Genomic DNA, 13,476 nt, shown 5'->3' with positions numbered 1-13,476 from the left:
TTACACTTAGCTACCCCATAACCTAAATACATTTCATACCATAACAGCTATCAACTGAAAAATACATCTTATGGTGTTCAGTATCGAAGGCCATCAAAAGCCATCAATATGTTACAGAGTGTAACGCTCGTCGTTGTAAGAGTGGTCGGACCAAGATGTAGCGTGGGATAGGTTAATCATATTTATTAATGATAACCAGCAACAAACCAAGAAAGAGAAACCAACGAAACGTACAGCCTGGTAGGGCTCAACAGCAACAATACAAAAACAATACAGACGAAAACGAAACGTGACATTCTGGGCTGCTCACAGGCAGCTACACAAAAAAAAAAAGATCCCACAAACAACAGGTGGGAAAAGGCTGACTAAATATGATCCCCAATCAGAGACAACGATAGACAGCTGCCTCTGATTGGGAACCATACCAGGCCAACAAAGAAATAGAAAACATAGATTGCCCACCCTAGTCACACCCTGACCTAACCAAATAGAGAATTAAAAGGATCTCTAAGGTCAGGGCGTGACACAGAGAGTCAAAATAACTTATCCACAGTGATGTTTACATATCTACCAGTGGTGTGCAAAACAAGAGCTTCCTGATTAAGCAAACACACAGTAGATGACGAGCTCAGACAGGAAAACAGCCTCTATAACTGGGCCAGATCAAGAATCTGGCCCAGTTATAGAGGCTGTTGGATGTGGGATGTGGGATAACAGGAGACCTATCACCAATCTGTGATGCAGCAGATCTTGTCTACATGGAGATGACAGTACAGTATTCACCTTATTCCCTCTTTGATGCAGACGTTTTGTAGCTTGTGGACATAAAGGTTAAGGTGTAAAGCAAGGCTCCATTGTTGTTTTGACACGACCTGACTCTCTGCACTCTTGTACCCACAACAGCAGATGAGACAGAGAGAGAGAGCGAGAGAGAGAGAGAGAGAGGCAAACCAGCCTTTAAGAGCAGAATCTGAGAGCACCCTCTGCTCCACCTTCAGGCCTGCACAGCACTTAAAGGGATGGGTGTGAGTGAGTGACTAAGCAAGTGCATTCCCAGCATGTGTTCTTCACTGAGCACACGCTATCCTTTCTGACTGTGCTGCCCAGCCACAGAGGCAATGATGAATGTGGAATGACAGACATGTCTTGGAAACGTTCCCGTTTCTAAAAATGATTCATTCAGACGTGTGCCTCAAAATGAATGAGTCTTGTTTAGGCAGACTTCGTGTCAGATGAAGAAAATGACAGAATGTCTAGATCCTCCTTTCACCATCAAACTGTTGAATTAATGTCATCCATCCAACCGTGTCAATGGTGTGATCTAGCTCAGACTCTGAAAGTGGGTGTGGATTTGATTTCTTTGTTTGGTTTTCAGGCCTTTACCTGTCCTGAGAGATAGCAATTTTGATCTAAGTCCAAGAAGGAAATGGGTTTTATAACTCTATCTCGCCACAGGCAGATAACAAAAATGTTCCCGGAGTCGTGCATCGTTGGAATGTCGTGCATGCCCTCTTCTTTTCAATAAGCATTGGAAGCTACTGAATAACATGTTAATTCTACAGTACCCTTTGTCACTACTCCTTGACCACTGTCAAGGGCAGTGGGGTGGTGGTATCCATTTTATAATCTGTTGATTCACTCGTACATTAGTATGGAAGCATTTACTCTAACCATGCAGAGTCAGTTCCATTATTATTGGCGCCCTTGATAAAGAGGAGCAAAAAAGACTGTATAAAAATCAGTACAAATACTGAGCTATACTGTATGCTTAAAAAAACGTGATATATTACTACAACTCCTCAGTGAAAGCGACTTGTTTAACAACTAAATAAAACAATTCTCAAAATTATTGGCACCCCTGTTTTCAATACCTTTCAACATCAATCAATCAAATTGTAATCGTCACGTGCTTGCTTTGTAGACAACAGGTGTAGACTAATAGTGAACTTCTTACTTACGGGTCCTTTTCCAACAATGCAGAGTTAAAGATAAGATAAAGCATAAAATACAAAATGTAAATAGAGACACAGTGAATAACAAATACAAAATAAAGAGTCAAAATAACATGGCTATTTATAGGGAGAAGAAAATAAAGATGGCTATATACAGGGAGTACCAGTACCGAGTGGATGTGCAACGGTACGCGGTAACTGAGGTAGATATGTACTGTACATACTGTATAGGTAGGGGTAAAGTGACTAGCAGTAGCGTACAGTATATGTGAAAGTGTGTGTGTGTGTGTGTGTGTGTGTGTGTGTGTGTGTGTGTGTGTGTGTGTGTGTGTGTGTGTGTGTGTGTGTGTGTGTGTGTGTGTGTGTGTGTGTGTGTGTGTGTGTGTGTGTGTAGCATTTTATTGGTCACATACACATATTTAGCAGATGTTATTGCGGATGTAGCGAAATGCTTGTGTTCCTAGCTCCAACAGTGCAGTAATATCTAACGATTCACAACAATACACACACATCTAAAAGTAAAGTAATGGAATTAAGAAATATATAAATATTAGGACGAGCAATGTTGGAGTGGCATTGACTAAAATACAGTAGAATAGAATACAGTATTAACATATGAAATGAGTAAAGTAGTATGTAAACATTATTAAAGTGACTAGTATCCATTATTAAAGTAATTCCAAGTCTATGTTATATAGGGCAGCAGCTTCTAAGGTGCACGGTTGAGTAACCAAGTGGTAGCCGGCTAGTGATGGCTATTTAACTGGCCTTGAGATGGAAGCTGTTTTTTAGTCTCTCGGTCCCAGCTTTGATGCACTTGTACTGACCTCGCCTTCTGGATGATAACGGGGTGAACAGGTCGTGGCTCGGGTGGTTGATGCCCTTGAGGATCTTTTTGGCCTTCCTGTGACTCCGAGTGCTGTAGGTGTCCTGGAGGGCAGGCAGTGTGCCCCTGGTGATGCGTTGGGCAGACCACACCACCCCCTGGAGAGCCCTGCACTTCATGATGACAGAAGTGAGTGCTACGGGGCGATAGTCATTTAGTTCAGTTACCTTTGCTTTCTTGGATACAGGAATAATGGTGAACACCTTGAAGCAAGTGGGGACAGCAGACTGGGATAGGGAGAGATTGAATATGTCCATAAGCACTCCAGCCAGCTCGTCTGCGCATGCTCTCAGGACGCGGCTAGGGATGCCGTCTGAGTCGTCAGCCTTGCGAGGGTTAACACGCTTAAATGTCTTACTCACGTCGGCCACGGAGAACGAGTGCCCACATTCCTTGGGAGCGGGCCGTGTCTATGGCACTGTGTTATCTTCAAAGCGGGCGAAGAAAGTGTTTAGCTTGTCCGAGAGCAAGACGTTGGTGTCCGCAACGTGGCTGGTTTTCCCTTTGTAATCGGTGATTGTCTGTAGACCCTGCCACATACGTCTCGTGTCTGAGCCGTTGAGTTGCGACTCCACTTTGTCTCTGCACCAATGTTTTGCCTGTTTGATTGCCTTACGGAGGGAATAACTACACTGTATGTATTCTGCCATATTCCCAGTCACCTTTTCATGGTTTAATGTGGTTCTCTGCACTTTCAGTTTAATGTGAATGCTGCCATCTGCTGCCACCACGGTTTCTGGTTTGGGTAGGTTTTAATAGTCACAGTGGGAACTACATCCCCTATACACTTCCTGATGAACTAAGTCACCGTCTCCATGTATACATCAATGTTATTATCCGAGGCTCCCCAGAACATATCCCAGTCCACTTGATCAACAATCTTGAAGCCTGGATTCCGATTGGTCAGACAAGTGTTGAATAGACCTTAGCACGGGTACTTACTGTTTGATTTTCTGCCTATAGGAAGGGAGGAGCAAAATGGAGTCGTGATCTGATTTGTTGAAGGGTGGTGGTGGTGGGGGGGTGGGGGGGGCTTGTAGGCATCCCGGAAGAGAGAATAGCAGTGGTCGAGTGTTTTCCCAGCGCGAGTACTACAGTCAATGTGTTGATAGAACTTCTGTAGCGTTTTCCTAAAATTTGCTTGGTTAACTTCTCACGAGTCACCAACCCTGATCCGGTAGCACCCCCCCCCCCCCCCCCCCACTGAGTAGCATCGCTAGCATAGCGTCACAAGTAACTTGTAGCATCTAAATATCATTAAATCACAAGTCCAAGACACCAGATGAAAGATACAGGTCTTGTGAATAAAGCCACCATTTCAGATTTTTAAAATGTTTTACAGGGAAGACACAATATGTAAATCTATTAGCTAACCACGTTAGCAAAGGACACGATTTTTTTACTCCCAACAGTTTTTTCCTGCATCAGTAGCTATCACTAATTCGACTAAATAAATAAAAATATAGCCACTAACCAAGAAACAACTTCATAAGATGACAGTCTGATAACATATTTATGGTATAGCATAGTTTTTTTTGGGAAAAATGTGCATTTTTCAGGTATAAATCACAGTTCTACATTGCAGCTGCAATCTGAAATAGTGCTGACCCAGCCAGAACAATTACAGAGACCAACGTCATATAACGAATTACTCATCTTAAAACATTTCAGAAAAATACACAGCGTACAGATATTGAAAGCCCAACATCTGGTGAATCCAAACAATATTTCAGATTTATTAAATGTTTTATAACGAAAACAAAATGTAGCGCTAAATTAGCATAGCTATACCAGGCAGATTCGGCTAGGCGCCCACGGCCAGTTCACATGCACAACAGATATGATATAACATCGTAAATTGGGTCTTACTATGGCTGATCTTTCATCAGAATGTTGATCAAAGTGTCCTTTGTCAAGATGAGTCGTTGGTTGCGTTCAGAATGGTTCCTTTCCCACTCCATTTAGCACAGGTACTGGTCGAGTGGCACGGATCTCTCAAACGTAAATAAAATCAGACAACGGAACACCACAAAACTCCCGAAAAAATTCAAATAATCTGATTAAACTATATTGAAAAAACATACATTACGATGATATGGTCACATGTATCAAACAAACTTCGAGACGGAGATAGTTTTCATCCATAATGGCCGCACAACAGAAGACAATCGCAGCTACAAGTCGCACGATTTAGAGAACCGGAAGTTGTCGGTCACGCCAAAGAATTAGCTCTCATTTCACGTCAGTCCCAGATAAACAAGATATTTTTCCTCTGACGTCCTCTTGACACCCAGAGGAAGGCCAATGAGGTGTGTTTCGGGTCATAGGGGGCACGACCATATATAGGCAGAGCGTTGAAGCTGGCATACACATCTTGCTTTTTTCTTCTTGGTCATGGAAAGTGCTGTCAAATGACTTCTGTATCACTCAGAGACAAAATTGAAACGGTTTTAGAAACTAGAGATTGTTTTCTTTCCAATGGTATTATTTATATGCATATAGTAAGAGCAATAATTGAATAAGAGGCAGTTTAATCTGTAGAGCAAATTATGCTAATGGGAAAATAGCACCCCCTGTATTCTCAAGAAGTTAAAGTCCACAGCTGCAATAAATGTGGCCTCAGAATATGTGGTTTCCAGTTTGCATAAGTCCAGTGTAGTTCCTTGAGGGCCGTCGTGGTATTGGCTTGAGGGGGAATATACACGGCTGTGACTATAACCGAAGATAATTATTTTGGGAGGTAATACGGCCGGCATCTGATTGTGAGATATTCTAGGTCGGGCTAACAAAAGGACTTGAGTTTCTGTATGTTATCACAGTCACACCATGAGTAGTTAATCATGAAACATACACCACAGCCTTTCTTCTTCCCGGAGAGTTCTTTATTCCTGTCTGCCATGTACTGAGAACCCAGCTGGCTTTATGGACAGAGACAGAATATCCGGAGAGAGCCATGATTCTGTGAAACAGAGTATCTTACAGTCCCCGATGTCTCTCTGGAAGGAGATCCTCGCCCTGAGCTTGTCTACTTTATTGTCCAGAGACTGAACATTAGCGAGTAATATACTCGGAAGCGGTGGATAGCGTGTCTTCCTCCTGAGTCTGACTAGAGGCCCACTCCGAATACCTAGCAGCAGCGTATATGGTGAAAGTGTGTGTGTGTGTGTGTGTGTGTGTGTGTGTGTGTGTGTTTGCGTGTGTGTGCGTGCGTCTATGTGTGTGTGTGTGTGTTGGGTTGTCAGTGTAAATATGTGTGAGTGTGTGAGTAGAGTCCAGTGTGTGCACAGAGTCCAGTGTGTGCACAGAGTCAGTGCAAGAGAGTTAGTGCAAAAAAGGGTCAATGCAGGTAGCCATTTGATTGGCTATTTAGCAATCTTGTTTAGAAGTCTTAAGGCTTAGGTGTAGAAGCTGTTCAGGGTCTTGTTGGTTCCAGACTTGGGGGATTGGTACCACTTGCCATGCGGTAGCAGAGAGAATAGTCTGTGGCTTGGGTGGGTGGAGTTTTTGACAATTTTCTGGGCCTACCTCTGACACCACCTGGTATAGAGATCCTGGATTGCAGGAAGCTCGGCCCCAGTGCTGTACTGGGCCATACTCACTACCCTCTGTAGCGCCTTGCGGTCGGATGCCAAGCAGTTGCCATACCAAGCGGCAATGCAGCCAGTCAAGATGCTGTCGATGGTGGAGCTGTATAACTTTTTATTCAGCCTGCTGAGGGTAGAAGAGGCATTGTCGGGCTCTCTTCACGACTGTGTTGGTGGGTTTGGACCATGATAGATCCTTAGTGATGTGGACACAGAGGAACTTGAAGCTCTCAACCCACTTCACCACAGCTCGTTTTCTGTAGTCCACGATCAGCTCCTTTGTCTTACTGACACTGGCAGGTCTCTGACCCTATTTGCTATAGGCTGTCTTATTGTCATTGTGATCAGGCCTACCACTGTTGTGTCATTGGCAAACTTAATGATGGTGTTGGAGTCGTTTGCGGCTACGCAGTCATGGGTGAACAGAGAGTACAAGAGGAGACTAAGCACGCACCCCTGAGGGGCCCCCACGTTGAAGGGCAGTGTGGCGCATGTGTTGTTGCCTACCCTCACCTTCTGGGGGCGGCCCGTCAGGAAGTCCAGGATCCAGTTGCCGAGGGAGGCGTTCAGTCCCAGTGACCTTAGTTTAGTGATGAGCTTCGAGGGTACTATGGTGATGAACACTGAGCTGTAGTCAATGAACAGCATTCTCACGTAGGTGTTCCTTTTGTCCAAGTGGGAAAGGGCAGTGTGAAACGTAGTAGAGATTGCGTCATCTGTGGATCTGTTGGGGCTGTATGCGTATTGGAGTGGGTCCAGGCAGTCTGGGATGATGGTGTTGATGTAAGCCATGACCAGCCTTTCAAAGCATTACATGGCTACAGATGTGAGTGCTACGGGGAGATAGTCACTTAGACAGGTTACCTCACCTTGCTGGAATAATGGCACAGAGCCTTTTTCTAAAATGTTTTATGAGATTGGAGAACACATTGGGAGGGATCTTAGACCATTCCTCCATACAGAATATTTCCAGATCCTTAATATCCTTCGTCTGAAACTTGATCTTGAAACCTAGACTTCCCTCTTCAATTCTAACCACAGGTTTTCAATGGGGTTCAAATCATGTTAATATTGTGGTCAATTAACCATTTCTTTGTGTATTTTGATGTGTGCCTGGGGTTATTGTCTTCCTGGAATATCCACATGCAGTCAAGTTTCGGGCCTCCTTGCAGAGGCAACCATGTTTTGGGCTAAAATGTCCTGGTACTGGGTTAAGATTCAGATGCTGTTGACCTTAACAAGGGCCCCAGAACCAGTGGAAGCAAAATAGCACCATAACATCAAAGATCCACCACCATATTTTACAGTAGGTATGGGGTTATTTTCTGCATATGCATCTTTCTTTCAACGCCAAACCCGCCACTGTTGTGCTTGGCCAAAGAGCTATATTTTGATGCCAGGAGGCTGGTACTTGGCCGTAACTGTTTCCAAATATGGTTTACATAACAACCTGCTATTAATAAGTCTCAAGCTTGCAGGGCTCTCTCTGGCCATTTGGGTGGAAGATTAAAATGTTTATCTGATTATGATTTCCAACAACCAACCAGAGTTTTTCCTTTTTTTATTGGAAAAGGACATAGCTTATGTGTGCACCGAGAAAACATGCATGCCAGCATAGGCCTGCATACAGTGCCAAAAGCCATAACGTCCATTTACGCACTTTCAAAGCTCATACCATGAAATTAATCTAAGCCCTAACGCAATAACTCCTTCCTCCACAAACAATACACAGGAAAGACACAAGCATGTCCTTAAATTATTTCATAGCACCTGACTCAGGCAGGCTGGGCTCTTGTGAGGAATTGGAGTGGAGTTGAGACCGTGCACAACCTACAGTACATTTGACTCCAGGGGATCGGATACACAGAGTAATGGCCAGACACATGCTGTCAGGCCATAAATCAGGTAGATTTTTTAGAGGGCTTTCATGTGCCAGAAAGAAGGGTAAATGTGAATGTGCTCAATGTCCACTCTAAAGATAGAGCCAGACAGGGTTGAATGGAGTTTGCCATATAGGAAGGTCCCTGAATTTTACATGGCCCTGTGACCTGCCCAGAAAAAAACCTTGGTTACCCTTCTATGAAACTATATGCATAATGCATAATAGAGCATTATAGATGTACTCATGTGACAGAGTAGTAATGCAGTATAAGTATAGTTATAGACTCATATATAGACTCATAATTCCATTAACCAATACTCCTAATGCATTGTAAGTGTAATCATAATTACAATGACCACCAGTGTGATGCATTTCAATTTTTTTTGTCATTGAGCAGCACATCATTGTTACTAAATCAAAATCTTTATTATAGCATACTTATACGACACTGTAAATTCATCTTTGATTGCTTTAGGTAAAGTGATGAAATGCCTAAGGCAGAGAGAAATAATACACCATAAACTGCTATAAACGGCTATACACAGGGAGTACAAGTACTGAGTCGATGTGCAGGGGTACGAGGTAATTGAGGTATCTATGTACTGTACATATAGGTAGGGGAAAAGTGACTAGCAGCTGTCAGTGTAGGTATGTGTGAGTGTGTGAGTAGAGTTCAGTGTGTGTGCATAGAGTCAATGCAAGAGAGTTAGTGCAAAAAAGGGTCAATGCAGGTAGTCCGTGTAGATATTTTATTAGCTATTTAGTAGTCTTGCTTAGCAGTCTTATAGCTCGGGGTAGAAGCTGTTCAGGGTCCTGTTGGTTCCAGACTTGGTGGATTGGTACCGCTTGCCATGCAGTAGCAGAGAGAATAGTCTCACACCACTGGTGTGCTTGGCCATAGAGCTATATTTTCATGCCAGGAGGCTGAAACTTGGTCACAACTGTTTTCAAATATGGTTTCCATAACAACCTTATATAAAAAAAAGTCTAAAGGCCATTGGGGTGGTGTCAGGACCCGGTGCGAGAAACAGTCACTAAATCGGCAGAACCCAGAAGATGAGGCAGACACAGCAGTACTAGAGATGGTGGTTTAATAAAAAATAGATATCTTCCAAAATACAAAGAAATCCACAAAGTGGTAAAAACAGCAAGGGAAAAACAAACCTTAAAAGACTAATACAAAATACAAAAGAACAAAACCAGAGAAGCTCTGGAAAATCCAACAAGAGAAAAATATATGTTCACAACAAGGCTTGGGCTGGGGCTGGGTGCTAACATACAAACACTGAGCAAGGAACTGAGGAACACACAGGGATTAAATACTAACAAGGGAACGACATACAGGTGCAAACAATAATTAGAGCAAGGGAAAAACAAAAGGTACAAAAAAGGTGCAATGGGGACATCTAGTGACAAAAAAACAGAACAGTCCTGGCCAAAACCTGACAGGTGGAAGATTAAAAAATTGTTTTTCTGATTATGATTTCCACCAACCAACCAGACAGCATTGATTTTCTGTGTCATGGAGAAAATGTTTGCTCCACAGATAAATTATTAGACTGTATTAGTGATTTCAATACTTGATGTCTCACAACTTCCTCCAGCTAAATCAAGACAAGATTGAGGTACTTTATATTGGAGCCAAAGCACAGGGGGAGAATCTGGCCGCACATTTAATTCACGGGCAATAAAGATAAAACACCAGGTAAAAAACCTAGGTGTCATTTTAGATTCTGAACTCAATTTCGAATCACACATTAGGTTTGTGACCAATGTAGCTTTTTACCACCTGAGGAACACTGCCAAGGTGCGGTCGTTTCTATCTCAGGCTGATACAGATAGCCTCATCCATGCTTTTATTACAAGCAGGCTTGACTACTGTAATGGTCTCATGTCTGGTCTACCCAAGAAAGTCATTGCTCAACTGCAAAACATACAGAATGCTGCAGCACGGGTACTGACCAAGACCAGACAGAGAGCACACATTACACCAGTTTTAAAGTCTCTGCTCTGGCTGCCTGCGAGTTTTAGAATTCATTTTAAGGTAATTCTATTGGTTTTTAAATCAATTCACGATTGTGCAACCCAATACATATCAGACATGCTTTTGAGGTAAGTACCCAGTAGGATCCTCAGGTCCTCTGGCACTGGCCTTTTAACTATCCCAAAGCCTAGGACCAAGAGGAATGGAGATCAGCCTTTTATTACTTTGCCCCCTGCCTCTGGAATAGCCTGCCATAAAACCTGAGGGGCAGAAACTGTGGGCGTATTTAAAAGAGGTCTTAAAACACACCTTTTTAGCATTGCTTTTCCTTAAGGTGATATTTTTTCACTCCATTTTTTATTGGTATTCTTTTGTTTTTTATCCTCTCACAGTATGTTCGTTGTGTAGTAAATGCACTGCATGATCAAAAGTATGTGGACACCTGCTCGTCGAACATCTCATTCCAAATGATGGTGCCACGTTGAAAGTCACTAAGCTCTTCAGTAAGGCCATTCTACTGCCAATGTTTGTCTATGGAGATTGCATGGCTGTGTGCTCAATGTTATACACCTGTCAGCAACGGGTGTAGCTGAAATAACCAAATCAATTAATTTGAATGGGGTGTCCAAAGACTATTGTACAGATAGTGTATTTCTGTTTTTATTTTATTTTATTTTTTAAATAGTTTTTTTTTATTTGAAGCGCGTTGCAGTGCATTGATGTCTGAAATGTGCATTAGAAATTAAGCTTGATTTGGTTTGATTTGATGTAAGGATGAAATTCCTCAGAGCTTTCTCACTTTTATTGGAAAAGGCATTAGCTTACACTGTGTGCAAAGTCACTGACACTCATGCACATTATATTTGTGTATCTGTGATTTCTTGCAAGCCAGTATTCCCATTCAACTACTCTCAGGGGTTCTTTTAAGAGTTTTGTGGTACGATTACCTCGATGGCGCCACCATCCACCTTGAAAGTCTGCCGAGTGATTTTGTTTTGCCCCCAATGTTTTTTTGTGAAAAAAGAAATTCTGCTAAAAATGTGTTTAATTTAACAAATATTTTCCCATGAATAAAAAAAAGAGACATATGTGATAATGCCTCAGTGTAATCAAGGTATTAAATGATTGTCACACACACACAGCCAACGCTGCTGTCCCATGTATATAGAAATATCATACACTGAACCGTTTCTTTTATACCGTTTTTCACACTGTGTATTCACATACTATATTCTTCACATAGCTCATTCTAATATATCTACTGCTGTAGCCTACATTGCTATTTTGTTACACTGTTTATTTATACACTGGATTCTCAGCATAGCTTGCTGCATTATATATGCTGCTGTACATATCATACTGTATATATACTGATCCTAGTACTGTATATATCTTTGGTGTATATACACATAGATCACATTTGGATTAGTGATACAGTGTATTTCTGTTTCTAGTTTTTGATTATTACTTGTGTACTTTTTGCTGCACTGTTAGGAGCAAGTAATACAAGCATTTTGCTGTACCTGCTATAACATCTGCTAAACTGTGTACGCAACTAATAAACTTTGATTTGATTAGAATTGTTTTTTTCAAATAAAATTTATTTTTGGGCTTAGTTGGGGTCAATTTGCAGTGTACAAATTATTATAATTATGTTCCGGGCCCTCGACCATCCACTCCGACAAAAATTGTCCTGCGGCTGAATCTAGTTGCCTACCTCTGGTGTATTATAACTGTCTGCCTTAGACATTTCATCACTTTACCTAAAGCAATTTTATAGTGGCTTATAAGTATGCTAATACACATCATAACAAAGATTGTGATTTTTCTTTTAACCAGGCAAGTCAGTTAAGAACAAATTCTTATTTACAATGACGGCCTACCCCGGACGACGCTGGACAAATTGTGTGCAGCCCTTTTGGACTTCCAATCACGGCTGGATGTGATACAGCCTGGATTCGAACCAGGGACTGTAGTGACACCTCTTGCACTGAGATGTAGTGCCTTAGACCGCTGCGCCACTCGGGAGCCCAAATGCAGTAACAATGATGTGCTGCTCATTGACAAAAACGTTTGAAATGCATCACACTGATGGTCATTATAATGCTGTATGATCCTTGAGCAACAAATGACCAGCAATTATGAAGCACTATGTTGCTGTATATTACAAGTGATTATGAGTATGCTTATAATGCATTAGGAGTATTTATATACAGAATTATGAGTCTATATGAGTTTTTATGTGTGTCTATAAATATTCTTATATTGCAGTATTACTCTATCATTATGCATTATGAGTATAATGCATATGGGCTTCATAGAAAGTGATACTAAAACCTCTAGGTCCAAGTTATGGGCTATATAGTTAGGGCACAGAGTCTTTCCTGGTTAGGTCATGTGGTCAGATAAAAGCCCTAACCCTATGTATAGGACCAACCTACAGGTATCCTACAGTATGCCTTCGTTACCATTTCTAAGTCTTGGTGCAATAGCATAAGCTTTTCAGGATTGCATCTATATTTCACAAAATAAACAAGTGCACATTGTGCAGGAGCAACAAGTGTTCAGCGTGCTAAAAGCATATTTTCCTTGAAAAGACAGAACAGACTACAGGCACCAGTGCTCATGATAAGCACCACGCACTGCGCCATTGTCACATCAGATAAGATTGATATAAACAAGTCAACTAAAAAAGCTCAGAACAATCATATGTTCTTTAGGTGTCATGTGCTCACATCCACATGCCATGTGACGGATCGAGAGAACAGTTCAAAGTAACAAAATAAACCTGAACACTGTTGTGTGCTTCCAAGTGATTTTTATTTTCATGAGGACAACAACATCCTTAGTACAATAGCCTGACCTATTCTCTCAACCCTAACAGCCACTTCTAGCCACAGAGATGAGTAGATGCAGCCATGAGCTATGTGCAGCTCTGTTTAATTTCCCTTACAGAAGAGACCTCCCCCTCTCTCTCACCCCACTCCAGTGCTCTGCGTGGTCTGAGATCTGAATAGGACTGAGCAGGGTGGGTGCATTGCCTCACGAACCAACTGATTGGATGGATGAGGACGACAGAACCAGGGCAAGCCACTGCAGATCAGTTCACTCTGGTCTGCCAGAAAATGTACAAGCTGTTAAATCCTTGCACCCTGTTGTCACTTTTCATTTCCTATCAAAGGCCATTC

Source organism: Salvelinus alpinus, chromosome 7 (genome assembly GCF_045679555.1).
Source record: "Salvelinus alpinus chromosome 7, SLU_Salpinus.1, whole genome shotgun sequence".
NCBI classification, from domain to species: Eukaryota; Metazoa; Chordata; class Actinopteri; order Salmoniformes; family Salmonidae; genus Salvelinus; species Salvelinus alpinus.
The sequence above is the reverse complement of the archived record's forward strand: the minus strand, read 5'-3'. Positions refer to the sequence as shown.